The sequence below is a fragment of the Sphaerodactylus townsendi genome, linkage group LG11 (genome assembly GCF_021028975.2).
Source record: "Sphaerodactylus townsendi isolate TG3544 linkage group LG11, MPM_Stown_v2.3, whole genome shotgun sequence".
Classification (NCBI taxonomy): domain Eukaryota; kingdom Metazoa; phylum Chordata; class Lepidosauria; order Squamata; family Sphaerodactylidae; genus Sphaerodactylus; species Sphaerodactylus townsendi.
This window is the reverse complement of record NC_059435.1, coordinates 51152065-51161872: the sequence shown is the minus strand read 5'-3', so window position 1 is coordinate 51161872 and position 9808 is coordinate 51152065.

Genomic DNA, 9808 nt, shown 5'->3' with positions numbered 1-9808 from the left:
GGCAAGGAGACTGTAAGCCCCTTTGAGTCTCCTACAGGAGAGAAAGGGGGGATATAAATCCAAACTCCTCCTCCTCCTCCTCCTCCTCTTCCCCCTTCTTCTTCTTCTTCTTCTTCTTCTTCTTCTTCTTCTTCTTCTTCTTCTTCTTCTTCTTCTTCTACTACTACTACTACTACTACTACTACTACTACTACTATCTGATTAGAGAAATACAGAAGATATTGTCGAAGGCTTTCACGGCCGGAATCACTTGGGTGCTGTGTGGTTTCCGGGCTGTATGGCCGTGTTCTAGCAGCATTCTCTCCTGACGTTTCGCCTGCATCTGTGGCTGGCATCTTCAGAGGATCTGATGTTGGAAAAGCAAGTGGAGTATATATCTGTCCAGGGTGTGTGGGGAGTGTCCAGGGTGGGTGGGGAAACCTTGTCTGTGAGTAACAAAGGCGGCAACCAGGTCAATAGTTGAGGGCATCTGAATAGAAGTATGAGTAACAATGAAGGCTATAGCCTGGGAGTAACCCTGTAGATAGCAAGGTCACTGGTGGGAGCATCTGAATAGAAGTATCCTGGCCTTTGTTTCTTTTGTCTATGGTCATCCTGTGTTTGTGTGGAGCTGGTTTGACACAGTCTTGGACTCCTAGTATTTTTTCAACACTAGGCTAAGAAGTTCTTGTCTGTTCATTTTCAGAGTTTCTTCCTTCCTGTTAAAATTGTCCATGTGCTTATGGATTTCAATTGCTTCTCTGTGTAGTCTGACGTAGTGGCTTTCAGAGTGGTCCAGAATTTCTGTTTTTTCAAATAATATTCTATGTCCAGGTTGGTTTATCATGTGTTCTGCTATTGCTGATTTTTCTGGCTGAAATAGTCTGCAGTGCCTTTTGTGTTCTTTGATACGTGTCTGTGCGCTGCGTTTGGTGGTTCCTATGTAGACTTGTCCACAGCTGCATGGTATGCGATAGACTCCTGCAGTAGCTAGAGGATCCCTCTTATCCTTTGCTGAACGTAGCATCTGTTGAATTTTCCTAGTGGGTCTGTAGATTGTTTGTAGGTTGTGCTTCTTCATCAGTTTTCCTATGCGATCAGTGGTTCCCTTGATGTATGGTAAGAACACCTTCCCTCTAGATGGCTCTTTATCTTTGTTCATGTGGCTTGTTCTTGGTCTTGCAGCCCTTCTGATTTCTGTATTAGAGTAACCATTAGCCTGTAGCACCCTGTTTAGGTGATTCAATTCATCTTGTAGGAGGTGAGGTTCACAGATTCTGTTTGCGCGATGTACCAAGGTTTTTATGGTGCTCCTTTTTTGCCCTGGATGGTGATTGGAGTTTTTGTGTAGATATCTGTCTGTGTGAGTAGGTTTTCTGTATACTGTGTGTCCCAATTGCTGGTTTGGTTTGCGGATGACTAAAACATCTAAAAAATGGTAGTTTTCCTTCATTTTCTTTCTCCATAGTAAATTGGATGTTTGGGTGGATCTTGTTGATATGGTCCAGGAACTTGTTTAGTTCTTCTTCTCCGTGGCTCCAAATGGTGAATGTGTCATCCACATAACGGAACCATATGGTGGGCTTTTTTGGTGCTGTTTTCAGGGCTTGCTTCTCAAAATGTTCCATATAAAAATTAGCTATTACAGGGCTAAGAGGGCTACCCATGGCTACCCCAACTTTCTGTTCATAGTATTCATTATCCCACTGGAAGTAGCTGGTAGTGAGACAATGTTGAAACAGGGCTGTGATGTCTTTTGGGAATTTCTGGTTAATGAGTGTCATGGTGTCTGCTATGGGGACCTTGGTGAATAGGGACACCACATCAAAACTGATCAGTTTGTCATTGGGGTTGAGTTGAGTTTGCTGATTTTTTCAATGAAGTGAGTTGAGTCCTTAATGTAATGTGTAGTAAGTCCAATATGGATTTGCAGTTGTGTGGCCAGAAACTTTGCCAAATCATATGTAGGAGATCCAATTGCACTCACAATAGGTCTGAGTAGAGTGGATTCCTTGTGGATTTTTGGGAGTCCATAGAGTCTAGGAGGGTGAGCTTCAGATTTGCAGAGACGTTTGCAAATGATTGGATCAATTGAGGAGTTTTTAATCAAGGTGTTGGTTTTCCTGGTGATTTTGTTGGTTGGGTCCTGTTTTAACTTTTTGTATGTTGTGGGGTCCAAAAGTTGTCTGATTTTTTCTTTGTATTGGTCTGTTTCCATGATAACCGTGGCATTACCTTTATCTGCTGGTAGAATGATGATTTCTGAATCAGAATTGAGATCTTTGATGGCTTTTCTTTCTTTCCTTGTTATGTTACTGGAGGGAAGTTTTGCCTTTCTCAGAATCCTTGCTGTTTCTCCTCTTACTTCCTCCGCTTCTTCCTCAGGGAGATGATAAATCGCTGATTCCACATTAGCGATGATGTTTTCTACTGGAATTCTGGTGGTGGTAACAGCAAAATTGCCTCCTTTTGCTAAGATGGATACTTCAGCCTCAGAGAGTAGCTAGAGGATCCCTCTTATCCTTTGCTACATGAAGCCACATGAACAAAGATAAAGAGCCATCTAGAGGGAAGGTGTTCTTACCATACATCAAGGGAACCACTGATCGCATAGGAAAACTGAAAAATACATTTCATGCAACAACAGGAATACAAAAATGTTTAAAGGCTCAGCAAATGTATTGTATGCACTCTAAGAATATAGTTGCAGTAGTAATTATCAAAAAGATGCATAGTCGTTTTTTCCTGGTGTACAGAATAGCATTCTGAACAGAGTTCAAGTGACTACAGAAGCATGTCATAGTTCTGTGCTTGCCTGTGTGTGTGTGCAGTTGCTCCATGCTACAATTTACCAAACAGTGGTTAAGCAAATAGAATTTCTTGGCTTCACCCTATAGGTTTGTTGGGGGCCCAAGTGCCAAATGGTAACTACAGAAATATGAAACCTTATGCTGCCTGAAATGTGTTACAATGGAAACAAAGAAAATAATTTCTTTCCATTTGAATCTGAGGAAGCAAGTTCTGACTCATGAAAGCTTATACTGGAATAAATGTTAACTGCTGGACTTCTGCTTTGAGTAACACAACTACTCCTCTCAAAGTATGTTGGATGGACTTCAGTGATGCAGGATGTAATCCACACAATCATCGTTATCTTCAGAATGAAAAAAAAATGGTTTGACAGTGCCATAGCATTTGGTTGAATAAATGTCAACCTTCTAAGTATCTTGAAGAAGTTCTTCATGTAACCTAATATGGGATTAAAGCTAACAGCATTTAGATAAGACACATGCCGTCCCATGTTAAGCTTGGGCAATGCCAAATTTAGTTTAGATCAAAGAGCATCCTAAACAACACAGCATCTCCTCACCATTTTTCTTTCTGCTTTATGTGCAAGACAACTAGAGGAGCAATGATTGGTGATAAATGTGAGATTGTTGATAAGTGTGGGCCTATTGATAACATAAGAAGAGCCCTCTTAGATCAGACCGGTAGTCCATCTAACATCTTGTCCCATATAGTGGCTAAACTGGGGGCCCAGCAAGATGGTGTAGAGTAGGGGTGTCAAACTCAGGCCCTCCAGATGTTCATTGACTACAATTCCCATCAGTCCCTCCCAACATGAGCATTGGCCATACTGGCAAGGGCTGATGGGAATTGTAGTTCATGAATATCGGGAGGGCCTAAGTTTGACACCCCTGGCCGTAGAGGTTGAGGCCTTCTACTGATGTTGCTGCCTGGCACTGGCATTCAGAGGTTTATTGCCTCTGAATGTGAAGGTTCCCTTTAGTCACTGTGGTTAGCAGCCCCTGATAGACCTATCCTCCATGAATCTAATTCCCTTTTAAAGCCACCTAGGCCTGTATCCATCCTCTGGCAGCGAATTCTACTTATTAATCTCTTGATTAGTGAAGAACAATTTCATTTCGTCAATCCTAGTGCCCAAGAGTGGACTTTTCTGGTGTAATTTTCTTTTAACATTATGAAAACCGATGAACTTTAACTCTCCTGCAATTCTCACTTTCACATATTTGGTGAATTACACAGGAATGTAAGACTTGCTGTGCATGTTCAGACCATCTTGTCTTCAGTCATGTACCCAACAGTAGCCAGAAACAGATTCTTTAGAATGTAAAACACCCACCATTGACAATTATGCAATTGCATGCCTTGTACAGAACCATATTTAGTTGTTGGCTTTTCTCCAGAACCATTTGAGTTGAAGGTGGAGATGCCCGAAAAGCGTTTATACAGAAGCATTTAAACAGAAGATGTTTCTATGATTCATAGACAAATAGCTGATCTTTTCATGGAACAACTCCTACCTATTGGCCTTGGGTGTCTTGTAGTAGCAAGTTTCAGGGACTAGCAATGCCTTTAGTGAAAAAAAATATTGGTGTGATATTTCTGAATTTTAACATTAAAAAAAACCTCTTGTAGAATTCAATAGCAGTGACAGGATTGTATCCAACTGATAATTTCTATTGATGGGAAGGAGGAAACAACATTAAGCAATTACTCTTTCCTGCAGCAGATTTCTGACAGCAACTGTGACACAAAACCAGTTATTTTAACATCAAATCCTAGCTTTAGTCAACACCTCTTCTTTCAGTATTTCCTGTTCTATTTACTAATTTAACACTACTATTGCTGTGAAAGCTGCAAATTGACAGGTTTATCAGTCCTTGTGATTTTTGTCTGTTTCTTGTTACAGTGTGCTTTACCACTCAGCTATGAGTCTTCTGCCCCTTGTTAGGAATTATAACCTTGGAACTGAGTTGGCTGTTGAATTTCTCCCAGGACAGTTGATAGCCAAAAGGTAGAGCTGTTCTGCTAAGAAGAATTTCACAAATATGTTGTTTCAGGACTGCAGGATGCCTTTCATGTGGAGCAAAGGTTTAACTTTTAATCAACTGCCAGCGAATAAAATATTTAGAAATTGTCTACCACACCATAGAAAATGGCAGTCCCTTGTTTATAGCAGACATATAACCATGCCGATGGTGTTAGACCCATTATGAGCAGTGGTAATTTTCCCTGTATTGAATATAAAAAGCTGCTCTGTGTACGTATCACTGGGATTTGTTCAGGAAAATTATCCTTGGAATGGTGAGACAGTTCATCTGTAAAATGATCCTAAATCAGTTCCACAGCATGAAGTACTGGAGCCAGAAAAGAGTCCAGAGAAGAATCTTCACTTATGACTGGCCAGGAAGCCCAGCCACAGCTGGAAAAAAAATTGTACATTAAATGCATTCCAGTGGTTGGCATCTCATCCCCATGACTGCCAGGCACACCCACTGCGTGGCCAGGGGTACTGGCTTCATTTTGAGAACATACTGGGGATAAGGCCAAACAACCACTAACCAAAGAGGACAGGCCAGGTTACTGCATAAATTATGGTCCAGTGCCAATTTGCTTGTGCTTTATGAAAGACTGCATTTTATGTGGGGATTGTTCTGAAGTATGCAGTCCAAAATGACAGTTAGAGATATGTTCATATTTGTCACAAAAAGGGAAAGTGCAGCTACTTGTGCAGGCAAGCAGATACACCTCATGGAATTTCAAAGGATCTGTAACAATTCGCCTTCCTCTGAAAACATAACACTACTGTGGAGTTCAGTTGTACTGATGACAATCATCCAAAAAGAGTGTTGGGGGAGACCATTATGAATTCTCCTAAGGATTTCCCCCTTATGTGTTACTTGTTTTGGAAGTGTTGTAGCATTATTAGTTAAACCCATTACTTATGCTGAATGTTCCCATGTTTAACACTTCGCCCTTTGCTAAACTTCTTCCTGTCTCTCACACACAACTCTTTTCTTTGAGATGAGGAATATTTAACAGGAAAGTATTTGTTGCCACCGACTGTTGTGGGTTTCCTGGGCTGTGGGGCCATGGTGTGGCAGTTTTTGTTCTAACGTCTTCAGATGCCAGCTACAGATGCGGGCAAAACATTAGGAGCACAAACTATCAGACCATGGCCACACAGCCCAGGCAACCCACAACAGTCAGATGATTTTGGCTGTGAAAGCCTTTGACAATATTTGTTGCCATTTCTGATTTTGTATTATTTGCTGACCTGGTAAATATTCTGCTCACAATTTCATCACCAAATCATTAATGAAAAACTTGAAAAACATAGGGTGAAATAATATCAACGCAATGCAAAATGCTACTGGAACTGGGATTGGTGGGAAGGGTTCTTGCCCATCCATCCTTGGCTTACTTCCTTGAATTGCCTGCACAACTTTGTTCTAAGTAAACCTTATTGGTTCTTTCTGATTGTCTGAGTATCTCTGTGGCAGCTTGCCTGCCTGGTGGCTGCCTGTTGTCACTATATAAAATACACAGCACCAACATCATGGTTAACCTTTAAGTCTCTTTACCTCATAAAAATCTTGTTCCCAAACTCAAGCCAGACATCTGCTTGAACAAATAGGACAAGATGGTAGCTGCATAACAAACACGTTAAATAAGTATAGCTGGAGTAAAAGTGACACTGGTAGACTTGTTGTTGTTCAGAATTTAGGAAGGCAGTAAATTAGGAAGGCTCCCTAGAACTAAGATTTGTTAATTTCAGTCAGTTGTGAGGCAGCTTTTCCCCTTCATTCCAGGGTGGGACTGACTTCCAGCTCAAACCAGCCTACAGTAAGAAGCTCTCTGCAGATTTTCCTCCTGATATTCCCTTAGGCTAGGGTAAGTCCCTACAGCTGAGCCCAGCTGCATTCCTCTCATGGCTGGGATCCCTGGCAATCCCAAAAACTGAGGAAACACAGCTGTGGTAATTTTTTTGTCTTTTTAGAGAAAATGTTAACCCTTGATTAACCTTGACTACCTTGAGTAGAGGGCGGGACATTCATTGGTTTGGCAAAATGTCTGTTTTCTTCAGATTCTTGATGAAAGTGAAGTTCTAAAAAAAAAAAAAGCAGAAGTCACAGCATCTATTCCCTGCAGCCTGAAGGAAGCTGAGGCTTCAGAAGATGCAGAATGTTTTGAATTCTGGCTGGAGAGATTAGAGTTCAAATCTCTTCTCAGCTACAAACCAGTAGGTAAACATGCGGCCCCCAGACCTCGATAGGCCAGGATAGCCTGATCTCATCAGATCTCAGAAGCTAATCAGGGTCAGCCTTGGCTTGTATTTGGCTGGGAAACCTCCAAGAAATACTGACATCATGATGCAGCAGCAGGCAATGACAAACCACCTCTGAATGTCTCTTACCTTGAGAACTCTATGGGGTCGCTATAAGTCAGCTCTGACTTGATGGCACAAAAACAAACAAACATGGGTCTGATTCTCTCCTGCAACCTAGGTTAACTCTCCTGTTTGGTGTGATGATTAAATAGGGAAATTTGCATCTATTTTCACCAATCCAAGCTCATGGAAGAAAGGGTGAAATATAAATACCATTCTTATTAATTTTTAACTTACTTGAATGATGAAAAGTACTATGAATTAATTGGTTTTAATTAGAACATTTTTCCCCAGATAATCTGTCTATTGTATTTTTTAAAATGTTCATTAGCTCCCTTTCTACTTTATAGGAACTCAAGGCAGCTCATAATGTGAATAATAAAAACACAATAACAGCCCAATCCAGACCATGGAGGTGGCCAGGGATGGTCTGCAGACATGCTGCTTTACAACCTCCAGAGGACTTTCTAGAGGGAGAGGGAGAAAACAGCAAAAACCCTCCCTGCCAAAAACTCTCTGGACTTGGCCAGAGCTTTGGCACAACTGGCAGCAAACTCTAGGAGGGACCTGACTAATGATGGCTTTGTCTCTGAAATGCCCTGTCCAACCCCCCAGCATCTGTTTCAGATGCCAGCGCAACCAGGATTTCTGGCTTTCACAACGGTGAGACTGAGGGCATCCAGCCGCCCATGTATTGATCCCTCCACTGGGGCATTTGCCCCTTGCTCTAGCTCCAAAGGCAGGTTCTCTAGCCTGGGCTGTAAAAGATAAGGACATGAAAATCATTAGTTAAGAATGATCAATAATTTAAAACTGCCCGAAGGGAATGTACACTCAGTGTGGAGCAGACCACGAGTACATAAATGGTGGGTGACAAAAAAAACCCACTGCCTTTTCGCTGCCATCACCAAATAATCTCTGATATGGGCTCCATGTTGTGTTCAAATGGCCTCACTTGGAGTTTTCTGCCAGTGATGCTACTGATGCTATCCCAAAAGATAACTTTTCAAATGTCACATTTATTATACCTATTTTTTTCTTTTAAAAATAATTGTTAAGAACAGTGAACTCTAATCTGATGAATGAGGTTTGTTTCCCACTCCTGCACATGAATCCTGCTGGGTGACCTTGGGCTAGTCACAGTTCTCTCAGAACCCTCTCAGCCCACCTATCTCACAAGGGCATTATGGGGAGAGAAAGGGAGGACTTTGTAAGCTGCTTTGAAATTCCTTACAGTTGAGAAAAGTGGAGTATAAATCCAAACTCTTCTTCTTCTAAAGAAAAATCCTTAATAACTGCATATTACATAAAACTTTATCCTAGTTTGTGCTGCTCAAATGGGAAAGACTTTCTGCACAGTACCATCTAGTGGACTATGGATTTATAGATAAGACATCAGTGTAACCTTTAAGATCCCTGGTTACATCAATCTCTGTTAGAGACTTGAGGGGAAATTTAAAATCAATAAAATGACAGCACCTTTTGCTAAACAAACATGAAATTGCTTTAACAGAGTAACAAACATTTAATATGAACACAACAACTTTACGACGACTTAAACTAACTTGTAGTCGCTATGAATATAGCACAACTCAGATATTCAGAATCTTCAGTGCTCTTCAGGAAAGGTACTCAGAACAATAACAGATACCAACAATGCCCAGTAATAAAAGAAGGGGAGAAAGTCCAGGATATTAATTAGACATGCAAGGCTGCATCTTCCCCATCTGCTCTTTTGGGGTGGTTGCAGCTTCTGCAGACCTTTCTCCAGCTTGGGCCTATGAGGCAATAGCCAATTCCCTCAGTCAAGCTGTGGAAATTCTTTCTCCTGCTGCAGGCTGGATTGACTTAGGGGAGTGGAGCTCTTTCAGTTGGCAATATATGAGCAAGTTTACCAACTGCACATGCCTGGTAAACTCTTATTCCCTAGACCCTAAAGCCCAAATGTGACTACCTGCCACCCAGTGGGTGTAGCAGCACTGTTTCAACCCTACTGCACCTCAAGGAGATGCTAACTGGTCTTGGACGAGCAACAGGGTTTAAAAGGCCTGCAGTGCCACTAAAGCCTCATGGCTCCTTTGAACAGCTGTGCCTGCTGCCAACTCAGCCAGCAGCACCAAATATGCCCAGGAGAATTCCTCAGTGGGGGATAAAACCATACCACCATCTGAGGTCTGGAAGGATTTCCCTTGGCCTTCCTGGGTGAATTGGGCTCAAGTGATTCCTTTAAAATTTGAGTTAGAAAAAGACCTAGGAGGACACACCTGGGTTCTTTGTGTTAGGCTGGGAAGAGACCCAGCATAGGAAAGAAAACATACATGATGAGTTTCACCCTTATCCACAAATCCAGTACTAAGACCACAAAGACGTCCTGCAAAGGGCACTGGAGGGGGCCCAACTTCAGGTCAAGCTTCTGATAAAAAGGTTGTTGGGTGGTACATGTTGCTGATTCTCACATGGTTTACATGCAAACAGTTGTTTAAAGGTTTACAGACTGCAGTGAACTAATAATTAAACAGAAATGCATAAGTAGGTGAAATCTAAGGGTGTTTAAAGGTAGTTCAGAGATTTATTAGAAGTTGCTACTATGAAAACTTCCAAATTAACTCAGGTATAATATTCCTCTGGATGACA